The following is a 16,372-nucleotide window of genomic DNA, read 5'->3' on the forward strand; positions in this document are numbered from 1 at the left end:
TGTGGTTGTTAGAGATCAGACATCTCAGCTCCAGGACATCACTGCAGGAGTTCCTCAGGGTAGTGTCCTAGGCCCAACCATCTTCAGCTGTTTCATCATGACCTTCCTGGGGATGTTCGCTGATGATTGCATGATGTTTAGCACCATTCGTGACTCCTCAGATACTGAAGCAGTCCATGTCCAAATTTAGCAAGATCTGGACAATATCCAGGCTTGGGCTGACAAGTGGCAAGTAACATTTGTGCCACACAAGTGTCAGGCAATGACCTTCTCCAAGAAGAGAGATTCCACACCCTCCCCTTGATTGTTAATGACATTACCATCACTGAATCCCCCACTATCAACATCCTGATGGTTACTATTGACCAGAAACTTAACTGGACTAGCCATATAAAAACTGTGACTACAAGAGCTTGTCCGAGGCTGGGAATTCTGCAGAGAGTAACTCACCCCTTGACTTCCCAAACCTGTCCACCATCTACAAGGCACAAGTCAGGAGTGTGGTGGAATACTCCCCACTTACCTGGATGAGTGCAGCTCCAAAAATACTCAAGAAGCTCAACATCGTCCAGGACAAAGCAATCCACTTGATTGGCATCCCATCCATAAACATTCCCTCCCTCTACCACTGACACACAGTAGCAGCAGTGTGTACCATCTACAAGATGCACTGCAGGAATTCACCAAAGTCCCTTCAACTCCTTCCAAACCCATGACCTCTACTACCTAGAAGGACAAGGGAAGCAGACACATGGGCCAGGATTTCCCGGTCGGTGAGTGGGGGGGGGGGGGGGGTACGGGGCCCGCTGGCCGACGCGTAAAATGACGCGGGATGACATCAGGCGGAACTCCCGACGTCACCCTGCCCCATTTCAATTTTCAGGTGGGTGGGGGCTCAGCCGAATCAGCTGTGCGCCCCCTGACCTATCAACGGCCAATTGAGGCCATTGACAAAGTAATTAATGTAATTACTGGAACTGCCCATCCAACCTTAAGATTGGTGGACAGGCCGGGAGCCCTGGCGGGCATTAGAAAAAGCATCAAACCTCATCCACAGGCGGGGTGAGGTTTCATTTATGTTTATAAATTTTTAATAAAAGTGAAGCTGAAAGTGATGGACATGTCCCAACTCATGTGACAATGTCACATGAGGGGATATGAGGGAAATTTTTTTCTGTTTTCAATATTTTTTAATGTGTAGCCCATCTCCCTAAGGCAGCGCTCAGCCTCAGGGAGATGAGTGCGCTTTTCCGCGTGCATGCACGAAACACCACATTCTCGGCTCAGGGAATTCGCCCCCTCCTCCCACCCACACAGGGAGCGCAGAGCACTTCTTTGCAGACGCCACACTGGGTGGGCATTAAGTGGCCCGCCCATGTAAAATGGTGGCGCACCCCCAATCGGGAGCGCCGATCAGAGGCACGCCTCCATGCGCCTACTCTTGAACTTCCCCCCCCTAATAGGGGAAAATTCTGCCCCATGGGAACGCCACCACCTACAAGTTCCCCTCCAAGCCACTCACCATCCTCACTTGGAAATATATCGCCACTTCTTCACTATCGCTGGGTCAAAATCCTGGATCTTCCTCCATAACAGCACTGTGGGCGTGTCTACACCACAGGTACTGCAGCGGTTCAAGAAGGCAGCTCACCACCACCTTCTCAGGGGCAATTAGGGATGGGCAATAAATGCTGGCCTAGCCAATGATGCCCACATCCTGTGAAAGAATACAAAAAAGGAAATTAAAAACAAAAAAACTGCGGATGCTGGAAATCCAAAACAAAAACAGAATTACCTGGAAAAACTCAGCAGGTCTGGCAGCATCGGCGGAGAAGAAAAGAGTTGACGTTTCGAGTCCTCATGACCCTTCGACAGAACTTGCGTTCGAGTCCAAGAAAGAGTTGAAATATAAGCTGGTTTAAGGTGTGTGTGTGGGGGGCGGAGAGATAGAGAGACAAAGAGGTGGAGGGGGGGTGGGGGGGTGTGATTGTAGGGACAAACAAGCAGTGGTAGAAGCAGATCATCAAAAGATGTCAACGACAATAGTACAATAGAACACATAGGTGTTAAAATTAAAGTTGGTGATATTATCTAAACGAATGTGCTTCTTTGTCTCTCTATCTCTCCGCCCCCCACACACACACCTTAAACCAGCTTATATTTCAACTCTTTCTTGGACTCGAACGCAAGTTCTGTCGAAGGGTCATGAGGACTCGAAACGTCAACTCTTTTCTTCTCCACCGATGCTGCCAGACCTGCTGAGTTTTTCCAAAAAAGGAAATTACCCTGTTCTATCCTTTTTAACTCCAAATTGATGACCTCACAGTTGTCTGCATTGAAATCCATTTTGCATTTTCATATAAGCTATTAGTAATTCATGCTAATTTTATGCTTCCACCTGCCCCGCTTACATGGTACCTATCTTTGTGTCATTGGCAAGCTTGGATATGTGGCTTTCTATCCCATCAACTAAGTCATTAACAAATATGGTGAATAATTGAAGTCCCAATGTAGATCCTTGCAGGATCCCACGAGTCACATTCAACTAATCAAAGTATCTGCCCAATATCTCCACTCTCTGTCTCCTCCATTCAGCCATTTCCCTAACCAGGTCAATGAATCACTTCAATTCTATAAGCTTCAACTTTAGCAAGCACTCTTTTATGAAGGACTTTCTGGAAGTCTTTATAAATATAGACATTCCCCTGTTCGCTACTTTAGTCACCTCTTCAAAAAATTCAGTCAGGTTTGTCAGGCATGATCGACCCTTGGGTAGATGGGTCCTGACTCTCTCTGATAGCTGAAAATATTCAAGGTGTTCAGTCACTGTGTCTTTAATTATAGGCTTTAGTAATTTCATGAGAGCAGTTGATGGACTAACTGGTCTATAATTCCTTTGTTTACTTCTTTCATTTTTTTTAAGTAGTGCAATGACATTCGTAATTTTCCAATTTAGAGGAACAGTTTCCAAATCAGGAGATCTTCCAAATTGGAAGATGATAGGGCATCTGTAATGTTTCATTAATTTTGTTAAAATGCTGGGATAGAAGCCATCTGGTCCTGGGAATCTGTCACACTTTAGTCTTATTATTTTCTTCATTGCTGTTCTTTTGTTAATGTTAATTTTGGTGAGCGCCTGTCCCTGATTCGTAAGTAGTCTAATTGCAATGTCCAACATGCCTCCCTCTTCCCCTATTGTAAATACTGATGCAATGTAATTATTCAACGTGTCTGTCATTTCCTTATTTTCACTGAGAATATCACCGTTGTCAGTTTTGAAGGGAGCACATTGCTCCCAACCACCCTTTTCTCCCCAATGTAGTTATAAATATTCTGTGATGATTTTGATATTCCTTGCAAGTTTCTTTTTATACTCCCTTTTTTGTAGCTCTTACTATCTGTTTTGAGGCCTCTTGTTGCTTTTTGTATCTTTCCCACTCATCTATATCTTTTTTGTGTATGTTTTTTCTTTTAGTTTTCTTACCTCATTAGTTGTCTGTGGAATTTTTTTTGTGAAGTAGAGTTCTTGCCCCGTCAGGCAATAAACTAGTTCTGTATCATATTCATTTATTTTTATTTTTCCCTCCACTGATCTTCTGTTGTTTTACCTATTGACAGATTTGCCCAGTTTACTGTGGACAGTCTCTGTCTCATCCCATTGAAGTCAACCTTACCGAAGTTTAGAATCATAGCTGTGTCACATATCTCCCTTTCAAACACGACTTTGAATTTAATCATATTATGATCGCTATCAGATAAAAGTTCACACATCATTAGGCTGTTGGCTAAATCTGATTAATTAGTAAATCTAAAATGTCATGCCCCCTTGTTGGGTCCAGGACACATGATTGCAGAAAACTGTTCTGAGCACACTCAAGAAATTGACTTATTTTCTGACATATGTTCATCTACCTATCCCAGTTTATGCAAGTTAAAATCCCCATTAAAACCATTCTGCCTTTGTTACCTATTTGTCTAATCTCTACATTTATACAATCTACCACTTCACAGCTGCTACCAGTGGTTCAATAGGCAACTCCAACTATAGTCTTAAATCTTTCTCTATTTCTCAATTCTACCTATAGTCTCCACTACTGCTTTACCTCTGTTATATTCTCTCTTATTGTTGAAGTGATTTGATCCTTAAAACTCTAAAGATACTCCTCCCCCCTCTAACATTTTCACCATCTTTCCTATCGACCTTATAACCTGGTATATTTAGTTCCCAGTTTGGATTGCCTTGCAGCCATGTCTCGGTAATGGCCTCCATGCCATACCATGCAAATTAACTTTACACCTGCAATTCATTCAATATATTCCTTATACTCTGTTTGTATAAAGAGTTCTTATCTCAGCCAGATACCCCTTAAATATATACCCACAGAAATGTATCTCCCTCTCCCACCTTTACATCTTTCAGTTTTCCCTTTCCTCCGAGTGTCTAAACCTCAATTTCTAACTATTACTCTACTCTCTTCCCATTTATTTGTCTTCAGACAATATCTATACTACCTTCTCCACCTGAGCCCTTCACCGCCCCCCCCCCACCCCTGTCAACACACCGCCCCTAAACCCCCCCCCCCCCCCCCCCCGCCCCCAAACACTACCCGAACTTACTAGTTTGGGTAGTTAGGAAAATGGTTGTGGTTGTTGGAGGTCAATCATCTCAGTTCCAGGACATCACTGCTGGAATTCCTCAGGATGGTGTCCTAGGCAAAACTATCTTCAGATGCTTCATCAATGATCTTCCTTACATCATAAAGTCAGAAATGGGGATGTTTGCTGATGATTGCACAAGGTCAGCAGAATTCTCAACTCCTCAGATACTGAAGCAGTCCGTGTCCAAATGCAGCAAGACCTGAACATATCCAGGCTTGGGCTGACAAGTGGCAAGTAACATTCGTGCCACACAAGTGCCAGGCAATGACCATCTCCAACAAGAGAGAATCTAACTGTCACCAGTGATATTCAATAGCATTACCATCGCTGAGTCCCCCACTATCAACATCATGGAGGGTACCATTGACTAACAACTGAACTGGACTAGCCATATAAATACTGGGGATACAAAAGCAGATCAGAGGATAGGAATCCTGCAATGAGTAACTTACCTCTTGACTCCACAAAGTCTGTCACCATCTACAAGGCACAAATCAGGAGAGTGATGGAATACTCTCCACTTACCTGGATGCATGCAGCTCCAACAACACTCAAAAAGCTTGATACCATCCAGCACAAAGCACCCTGCTTGATTGGCACCCCAACAACAAATATCCACGCCTTCCACCATCAACACACAGTGGCAGCAGTGTGTACCATCTACAAGATGCACTGCAGGAATTCACCAAGGCTCCTTAATCAGCACCTTCCAAACCCACCACCACTACCATCTAGAAGGACAAGGGCAGCAGACACATGGGAACACCACCACCTGCAGGTTCCCCTCCAAGTCACTCACCACCTTGACTTGGAAATATATTGCTGTTCCCTCACTGTCACTGGATGAAAATCCTGGAACTCCCTCCCTAACAGCACTGTGGGCATTCCTACACCACATGGACTGCAGCGGTTCAAGAAGGCAGCTCACCACACCTTCTCAAGGGCAATTAGGGATGGGTAATAAATGCTGGCCCAGCCAGTGACACCCACGTCCTGGAAATAATTTTTTTAAAAATCCTTTCTGCTGGGACGCTGGTTCTAGCCTGGCTCATGTAGAGCATGGTCTAATAGTAGAGTTCCCTCCTGTCCCAGTATTGATGTCAGTTTCCCATGAAATCTTTCAACACCAATCTTTCAGCCATGTGCTCCCCTTTCTAATCTGCTCATCCCTATGCTTAATCGCACATAAGAAACAGGAGTAGGCCATTCGGGCCCCCGATCCTGTTCCACCATTCTATAAGATAATGACTCATCTGAATGTGGCCTTACCTCCACTTTCCTGTCAGCCCTCCATAGCCCTTGACTCCCTTGTCAATTAAAAATCTATCCAGCTCAGCCTTGAATATATTCAATGACCAAGCCTCCACTGCTCTCTGGGCAAGAGAGTTCCACAGACCAATGTCCCTCTGAGAGAAAAAAATTATCTTCATCTCCATCTTAAATGGGAGACCCGCTATTTTTAAATGGTGCCCCCGGTTCCAGATTCCCCCATGATGGGAAACATCCTCTCAGTATCAGAATCTTACCTGTTTCAATAAGATCACCTCTCATTCTTCTAAAGTCCATTCAGTACAGGCCCAACTTGCTCAACCTTTCCTCATTGGACAACACCTTCAGCCCAGGAATCTGTCTAGTGAACCTCCTCTGAGCTGTTTCAAATGCAAGTATCCCTCTATATGTAAGGAGACCAAAAATGTATACCATACTCTGGGTGCAAACTCACCAATGCCCTGTATAGTTGGAACAACACTTTTCTACTTTTCCCAAGACTTCCCCACATTTGACCTCTCCCCCAAGCAGCACCGACTCATCCTATCTCAAAGCTGTCCTTGTCCCCAGTTTCATTTTATTCTTCGTCTCATCCGATGTCTTAACGGGAAACTTTTCCTCTTCCTTTCAGATGCCAGGGAACGCAAGAACCAACAACTCATCGACACCAATGCCCATCCAGGACCTTCCACCCCTTACTGTCCCTCTGACCCCATCCTGTCTTCTAATCCCAGCCCTTGCCATGTATTCACCATACCCTCTGACCTTCCCCTCTCTAATGCTGAACGTTCTGTACTCAGCAAAGGACTCAGTTTCACACCCTTACACCCTCACCTGAATGAAATTCGGGCTCAGCACGATGCTGAACTCTTCTTCCGCTGCCTTCGTCTCCATTCTCCCTTATTTTGGCAGGTGTTCTCTACCTGTTCAATGGATCCTTTCACCCACATCCAATATTCTCCCTCTAACTGGACCTCTGGATTCTTACCTGCTCTCGGGCTTTTCATTGACAACTGTCGGCATGACATCAGCCGTCTCAATTTCTCTGCTCCTCTCACCCACTCTAACCTGTCTCTCTCTGAACTCGCTGCACTCCGTTCTCTTAGGGCCAACCCTAACATTGTCATCAAACCCGCTGACAAGGGTGATGCTGTTGTTGTCTGGTGTACTGACCTCTACCTCACAGAGGTTGAGTGCCAAATCTCAGACACTTCCTCCTACCTCCCCCTGGACTATGACCCCACCACTAAACATCAAGCCATTGTTTCCAGGACTGTCACTGACCTCATCTCCTCTGGAGATCTTCCCTCCACAGCTTCCAACCTCATAGCCTCCCAAACTTGGACGGCCCACTTCTACCTCCTACCCAAAATCCACTAACAGGACTGTCCAGGTAGACCAATCGTGTCAGCCTGTTCCTGCCCCATGGAACTCATTTCTTCCTATCTTGACTCCGTTCTCTCTCCCTTTATCCATTCTCTTCCCAACTACATCTGTGATTCCTCTGACACCCTACATCATATCAACAATTTCCAGTTCCCTACCCCTAACCATCTACTCTTCACCATGGACGTCTAATGCCTCTACACCTCCATCCCCCACCAGGATGATCTGAGGACTTTCTGTTTCTTCCTTGAACAGAGGCCTGAACAATCCCCATCCACCACTACACTTCTCCGTCTGGCTGAACTTGTTCTCTCACTGAACAATTTCTCCTTAAACTTGTGTCACTTCCTCCAAATAAAAGGTGTGGCTATGGGTACCCGCATGGGCCCCAGCTGTGCCTGTCTCTTTATGGGGTATGTGGGACACCCCTTGTTCCAGTCAGGCCCCCTCCCACAATTCTTTCTCCAGTACATCGATGACTGTTTTGGTGCCACTTCATGCTCTCGTCTGGACCTGGAAAAATTGATCAATTTTGCTTCCAATTTCCACCCCTCTATCACCTTCACTTGATCCATCTCCAACACTTCCCATCACTTCCTTGACCTCTCTGTCTCCATTTCTGGTGATAGACTGTCCACCAATATTCATTACAAGCCTGGAAAAACTCAGCAGGTCTGGCAGCATCTGCGGAGAGGAACACAGTTAATGTTTCGAGTCCGAATGACCCTTCAACAGAACTAAGTAAAAATAGAAGAGAGGTGAAATATAAGCTGGTTTAAGGTGGGGGGGGGGGGGTGGGTGGGACAATTAGAGCTGGCTAAAGGACTAGTGATAGGTGGAGACAACCAAAAGATGTCACAGACAAAAGGACAAAGAGGTGTTGAAGGTGGTGATATTATCTAAGGAATATGGTAATTAAGGGTAGAAAGCAGGACGAGCAAGGTACAGATAGCCCTAGTGGGGTTGGGGTGGGGTGAAGAAATCAAAATAGGCTAAAAGGTAGAGATAAAACAATGGATGGAAATACATTTAAAAATAATGGAAATAGGTGGGAAAAGAGAAATCTATATAAATTATTGGGGAAAAAAAGGGGGATCGGAAAGGGGGTGGGGATGGAGGAGAGAGTTCATGATCTAAAATTGTTGAACTCAATATTCAGTCCAGAAGGCTATAATGTGCCTAGTCGGAAGATGAGGTGCTGTTCCTCCAGTTTGTGTTGAGCTTCACTGGAACAGTGCAACAGGCCAAGGACAGACATGTGGGCATGAGAGCAGGGTGGAGTGTTGAAATGGCAAGCGACAGGGAGGTCTGGGTCATGCTTGCGGAGAAGGTCTCCACCCCACTAACATGCCCCTCCACCTTCAGAGATCTATGGGCACACACGCCAAGGTCCCTTTGCTCCTTAGAACTTCCGTGCATTGAATACTTTCTTGTCAAATTACTCCTTCCAAAGTGTATCACCTCACACTTTTCAGGGTTAAATTCCACCTGCCACTTATCTACCCATTTGACCATCCCGTCTATATCTTCCTGTAGTTCAACCTCACTGTTAACCACCCGGCCAATCTTTGTGTCATCCACAAACTTACTAATCCTACCCCCCACATAGTCATCTATGTTGTTTATATGTCCTCACTTTTCACCCCACCAGCCTCTGCACTCAAAGGATCATCATATGCTATTTCTGCCAACTCCAGCATGATGCCACCACCAAACACATCTTCCTTTCACCCCCCTGTTGGCATTCTGTAGGGACCATTCCCTCCAGGACACCCTGGTCCACTCCTCCATCACCCGCTACACCTCAACACCCTCCCACGGCACTTTCCCATACAACCTCAGAAGGTGCAACACCTGGCCCTTTACTTCCCCCTCCTCACCGTCCAAAGGCACAAACACTCCTTTCAAGTGAAGCAGCATTTCACTTGCACTTCCCTCAATTTAGTCTACTGCATTCATTGCTCCCAATGTGGTCTCCTCTACATCGGGGAGACCAAACGCAGACTGGATGACCACTTTGCGGAACACCTTCAGTCTGTCTGCAGACATGACCCAGACCTCCCTGACGCTTGCCATTTCAACACTCCACCCTTCTCTCACGCCCACATGTCCATCCTTGGCCAGCTGCATTTTTCCAGTGGAGCTCAACACAAACTGGAGGAACAGCACCTCATCTTCCGACTAGGCACATTACAGCCTTCCGGACTGAATATTGAGTTCAACAACTTCAGACCATAAACTGTCTCCTCTATCCCCCCCCCCCCCCCTTTTTTTTAATCCCCTTTTCTCTACATTCATTTTTATTTTTTATCCACTTATTTTTATTTTCATTCATTTATCCGTGGGTTTATCTCCTTTTTTATCTCCACTTCTATCCCATGTTCTATCCTTTTTTCCCTCACCATCGCTCCTCCCCCCATTGCATCCCCTACAGGACCGTCTGTTACTTGTTCCATGTTGTTCTTTCACACAATGCTACCCTTGTTCTGCGATTATCACATTCTGCTTTCTTTCCTTTATACCACTATCAGCACCTTTTTTTAGCACTAACCACTACCATTAACACTCCCTTTGTCCTTTAGTTCATGACACCTTTCTCAATCCCTCCTTTGTCCCCACCTATCACTGGCCTTCTATCCAGCTCCACCAGCAACCCCGCCACCCCCCCCACCCCTCCCCCCTTTAACAGTATAAATTTCATTACATTTCTACTTCTCTTCAGCTCTGAAGAAGGGTCATATGGATTCAAAACATTAACTCTGTTTCTCGCTCCACAGATGCTGCTAGACCTACTGAGTTCTTCTAGCGTTTTCTGTTTTTATTTCAGATTTCCAGCATCCACAGTATTTTGCTTTTATTTTCCCTACTTTTATAATTCGTCCGCCTTACAATAAAGAACATCATTCTATTTGCATTCCTAATCACTTGCCGTACCTGTACTTTTAGTGATTCATATACAAGGACGTCCCGATCACTCTGTACCCCAGCATTCTGCAGTCTTTCTATATTTACATAATGTTCTGCTTTTTTATTGTTCCCACCAAAGTGGACAACCTCACACTTTCCCATATTGTACTTCATCTACTTCATTTTTCCATTCACTTAACCTACCTATATCCTTTGCCTGACTCTTTCTATCCTCTTCATAACTTGCTTTCTTATTTATCTTTGTATTATCAGTAAATTTGACTACAATACCATCTGGCCCTTCATCCAAGTCACCAATATAGATTGTAAATAGTTGAGACCCCAGCACTGATCCCTGTGGCACACCACATTACATCCTGCCAACTGGAAAATGACCCATTTATCCTGAATCGGTTTCCTGTTAGTTAGCCAATCCTCTGTCCATGCCAATATATCACCCCCAACACCAAGGGTTCTTATCTTGTGTAATAACCTTTTATTATGGCACCTTATGGAATGGCTTTTGGAATTCCAAATACACTACATCTACTGGTTTCCCTTTATCCATCCTGTTTGTTAAATCCTCAAAGAACTCCAATAAATTAGTCAAGTACAATTTTATCACATTGACTCTGCTTGATTTCATTATGGTTTTCTAAATGTCCCACTGCCAACTCCTTACTAATGTATTCCCAATGAATATGTTAGGCTAACTTGCCCATAGTTACCTGATTTTTGTCTACCTCTTTGCTTGAACTGCTGTGTTACATTTGCAGTTTTCTGGACCTTTCCAGAATTGAGAGAATTTTTAAAGATTACAACCAATGCATCCACTATCTCTGCAGCCACTTTTTTAAAGACCTAAGTCTACAGGCTGTCAGGTGCAGGGGACTTGTCAGCCATTGGTATCAGTATTTTTCCCATTACTTTTTTTACTCTTGATTGTGATTGTTTTAAGTTCCTTCCATTCGCCTCTTGATTTTCCACTATTCTTGGGATTTTGTTTTGTGTCTTCTACTATGAAGACAAATAAAAAATACATGTTCAAAGTCACATCCATTTCCTTGTTCCTCATTATTGATTCCCCTGTCTCATCCTCTGAAGGACCAATGTTCACTTTTAGTTACTCTTTTCTTTTTTAAATAGAATTTACTGCCTGTTTTTTATGTTTCTTGCTACTTTTCTCTCATATTCTAATTTCTTTCTTTTTTTGGTCATCCTTTGCTTGTTTCTGAAACTTTCCTAACCTTCAGGCCTATCACTAATTTCCACAGCATTGTACACCTCTTCTTTCAATTTGATGCCATCATTAACTTCCTTAGTTGGCTAGAACTAGGAGTCACTTTAAAAATAAGGGGTCACCCATTTAAGACAGAGACGAGGAGAATTTTTTTCTCTCAGAGAGTTGTGAGTCTTTGGAACTCTCTTCCTCAAAAGGCAACAAAGTCTTTGAATATTTCTAAGGCAGAGCTAGATCAATTCTTGATAAGCAAGGGGGTGAAAGGTTATTGGGGTAGTTGGGAATGTGGAGTTGAGGTTCTAATTAGATCAGCCATCATCTTATTGAACGGTGGTGAAGGCTTGCGTGGCTAAGTGGCCTACTCCTGCCCTTAATTCATATATTCACTTGTTAGCCACGGATGGTGCATCCTTCTCATAGAGTCTTTTTTTTCTCAATGGAATATATCTTTGTTAAGAGTTATGAAATATCTCCTTAAATGACTGCCAGTGCTTCTCTATCATTTTACCTTTTAATCTATTTTCCGAGTCCACTTTAGCCAACCCTGTCTTCATACTCTTGTAATTGCCTTTATTTCAGTCTAAGACACTAGTTTTAGACACCAATTTCTCACTCTGAAGTGGAATGTGAAATTCTGTCATGTTATGATTACTGTTCACTCGTCAATTCTTTGCTGTGAGGTCAATTCCTGTCTCATTATACATTACTATGTCTAAAATAACCTGTTCCTTGGTTATTTCAAGACATATTGTTCTAAGAAATTGTCCCAATACATATTTCCCAGCTCCCTTTTCCAATTTATATCTATAAGAAGATTAAAATTGCCTACAATTATTGCAGTACCTTTCTTACAAGCCCCCATTATTTCTTGATGTATATTGTATCCTACAATATAGTTACAATTAGGAGATTGTTAAATGATTCCCACCGGTGACTTTGTTCCCTGGCTATTTCTTATCTCCACACAAATTGATTCTACATCTTGGTCTTCTGAACCAAGATCATTTCTCACTACTGTGTTGACCTCATTCATTATTAACAGAGCTAAACCACCTCATTCTCCTTTCTTCCTGTGCTTCCAAAATGTCAAATACCCTTGAATATTCAGGTCCCAGTCTTGGTCACCATGCAACTAAATCTTAGTAATGGTGATCATATTGTTCTCATTTATTTCTATTTGTGTTATCAATTCACCCATCTCGTTATGAATGCTGTGTACATTTAGATAAAGAGCCTTTAATTCTGTTTTTTTTTTACTATTTTTCCCCACTCTGACCATGTTTGCTGGCACACTCTTATTCTCATGTGCTCTGTCCCTTCCTGTCACACTCTGTTGGTCATTAAATGTATTGTTACCCTGCACTATTGCCTTTTCCTTTCTCTTAAACCTTCCAAATCTGCCCTCATGTGAACCCCCCACTTCCCAATATTTATTTTAAAACTCTCTCTACAGCCCCAGTTATACGGTTCACCAGGACGCTGGTCCCAATGGCGTTCAGGTGAAGACCATGCCAATGGTACAGCTCCCTCTTTCCCCAGTATTGGTGCCAGTGCCCCATGAATAAAAACACATTTCTCTCATGCCAATCTTTGAGTCACGCATTCAACTCCCTGACCTTATTTATCCTATGCTAATTTGCATGTGGCTCAGGTAGTAATCCAGAGATTATTACCTTTGTTGTTCTGCTTTTTAATTTAGCCCCTAGCTGCTCATACTCCCTCAGAAGAAGTTCTTTCTTAATCCTGCCTATGTGGACCATGTCAGCTGGATCCTTCCCATCCCACTCCAACTTCCTCACCAGCCCTGAGGAGATCGTGTTAACTCTGGCACTGGGCAGCCTTCAGGCTTCGTGGTCTCAGCTGCAGAGAACAGTATCTATCCCCCTAACTATAAAGTCCCCTACTATCACTACATTCCTTTTTACTCCCCCCACTTGAATGGCTCCCTGCGTCAAGCCTAGAGTCCAAGGCAGAAGGACCTTCTCAGAACATGGTGGCATCAGTGGAGACAAAAGGCATATTGGTGTTATTGAAGGAACCACTGAATGAAGAGACCTTTGAAAACAGCTTGCAAAAAGTCAGCGGGAGAAGGAGGCACGCTGGAGGGATGTAATGATGACTGTACCTGGTGAACAGTCCCTGCCCTTGCCCTGCCTGTTTGATTGTATCGAGGGCCTTCTGAGAGGCCAACAGTGGAAGTTATGGAAATGCCCTTTTGTCTCTAAAGAGCAGAAGCATCATTAGTTCCTTTCTTTATGCTGTCAGTCCAGTAGCAGATGACATTCTCCATAGGCTGGGTGTTCAGGAGTCCACAGTGGACTTTGAGTCCATTACTAAAGCCTTTGACACCTATTTTAGCCTGAAGCAAAATTTAGTAATTGAAAGAGCTCTTTTTAACCAGAGGTCACGACGACCTGGGGAATCGACTGAATTATTTCTAACTGACCCAGCTAGTTCTTGTGAATATGGGGCACTAATCCGTGATCACATAAAAGCAGATGTCCAGGATGAAAAACTCTCCGACTTTCTGCAATCCAACGATGACCTTACTTTGGATCAAGTGGTCCAGCAAGTGAGGCAGACTGATCTTAAAGCATCTAACTGGGCTGTACTTCAATGCAATTCTGAGGCTTCACATCATTCCATTGACTGGGTAGGCCCCACCTACAAGAAAGCCCACTAAAGCAGGCAATAGGCTGGGGAAACTCCACACTGGCAGCTATTTTGAGATGCTTACGTTGTGGTGCGAAATACCGATATAGATGCCAGGACTGCTCAGCAGGGGGTACGGAACACTTCCAGGGCAGCAAAACTGGACATTTCAAGTTTGCAAATCCAACAATTTTAATCGAGGTTGAAGACAAAAAAGTATTCATGAAACACACTCCGTCCAAAAATGGGAAATCAAAATGAAGACAAAATTGCAGAGTTCCTAGGGGAAGTTGATGGTCTTAGTCTAGACAATTTGTCAGCTCCAGTCCAAGTTCAAGGCTTCAATACCACCTTTAAAACTGATACTGGCACTGCTGTTAACATATCAGCAGATAATCTCGACTGGCTTCGGCCAATGACCCTTCATCCACCAGGCATGAAGTTACAAAGTCCAGGCGGTATAGACCTTCCAATCAAAGGCAGGGTCATTGCTCCTCTTCACTATAAGGGGTGACAGATCATTGATTCTCTCTCTGTTCTTCACAATCAGCGTACATCCCCATTGAGTGGTGATGTTGACATACTTCAAGGAATCTTAGAAAAACCAGATGATGCTCATCATTTGAACGACTCACCGTCTTTCACACAACGATCTTCAACCTTTTATTTAGAAGCAGTGGAAACTCAGCCTTCAGAAGCTGAGGAAGCTTATACACTCAGCAGTGAATTCCTTTCTTTCACAGAGAACAGAGACATCATCCACTGGACTCCGGGCAGAGACTGAAGTTATGAATCTCTCAGTTCTTTATGAAGTAAGGCTGGAGGTGGCAGATACAGAAGGCACTGCAGCAGGTGGTGACCATCCCCATGAAAACTTGCTGGACCTGAATTGGCTCTTCCTAGAGAGTGATGAGGAAGAATCCCTTTCAATACTGAGTGATCTGTTGAAGGTTGAGGTCCTGAAGGATGATTCATCTTTCCAGTTGGTTGATGCACCATATGAAATCCCTGTAGCTTTTTTTGGGGAGTCAGCTATGTTTCTAGTGGTTGAGCAGCATTCAGATCTCTATTCCATTGAACAGTTTATCTCTCATTGTCCAGAACTGGTACTTTCCCAAGGTGAAAGTCAATAGGCAACCATACTTCAGTCCCAGTTGAAAGTCTTCTTCCCTCCGGAGCTGGAGGTCAGCATGGAAGCTGCAGTGAATCTCTAGCACTTCTTAAGTCTCTGACTTAATTGTCTATGGGGAATTTCTCTCATTGCAGAAAATGGTGATGTCCTACCAGATGCAGAAGAAAGCCCTAAAGTCTTCAAGATGTCTTCCCTAAGGGTTGAGAATACTGTGCGAGATTGAATTGGAGAAGGGGGAGAGTAGGACTTGGAATTGGCTAGAATCTGTAGTTGTAAAAAGAGAGTTACAGAAATGCAATGTAAGTTAAAGATGTAGTTTCATATTGTTGTTGAAAACTGGACAGTATACTAGAGAAGGTATAATATAAAGGTTCAACAGATGAGATATGATGTAGATGATGATGTATCACTGACATCAGTCATTCATGTGTTGGACTTGAGAGAGAGAAGTTGGAACACCATGCTGAGGAGCAACAAGCCTACTCTGTAACCTGTTTTGATGTAGCACCAATAGCACAAGTGTTAAGCAGATACCAGAGTATGACTACAGACTGTCTGCTAACCAAGTCCCACATCTAGAGTTCAAGACAGAAGGACCATCTCAGAACAACGTTTTTCTCTCTATTTTTAATGACATTTCTGCCTCTCCCTGGGATGGTCAATATGCCTCTCCCCCCAACCCCCCAATCTTGCCCTCACCACAACACCCCCACCTCGCTTTCTCTATTTCTCTCTTGTTAGGAACACTGTATAATTGTGAAACTGAATATATATATATGTGTTAAGTAAGGTAAAAAGGCTTTTGGTTTCATGTAGGTTTTGTATGAACCTTGGTGCCTATAAGTCTGGGCAGACCTGTGGCTGAAAGGTTAGTATTTTGGGTTTGTTTATATACATTTTTAACAAAGTTTTACAACCCCTGAAGTTAAACAGATGGATTCAAAAGGGTTAGATGTTTAGTAATTTGGGGAAAAAACACAAAGTAGAGAAAACTGGGCTATGGTCTAGCAACAGTGACACATAGACACAGAGACACAGAAAAAAGACAGGGAAGAGTTTAATCTGTGTGAGAGTGAAGACAAGGATTTTCAGTTCTCAGAGATAAGAAATACTAAAAGGGTACTGGA

The sequence above is a fragment of the Carcharodon carcharias genome, chromosome 21 (genome assembly GCF_017639515.1).
Source record: "Carcharodon carcharias isolate sCarCar2 chromosome 21, sCarCar2.pri, whole genome shotgun sequence".
Classification (NCBI taxonomy): domain Eukaryota; kingdom Metazoa; phylum Chordata; class Chondrichthyes; order Lamniformes; family Lamnidae; genus Carcharodon; species Carcharodon carcharias.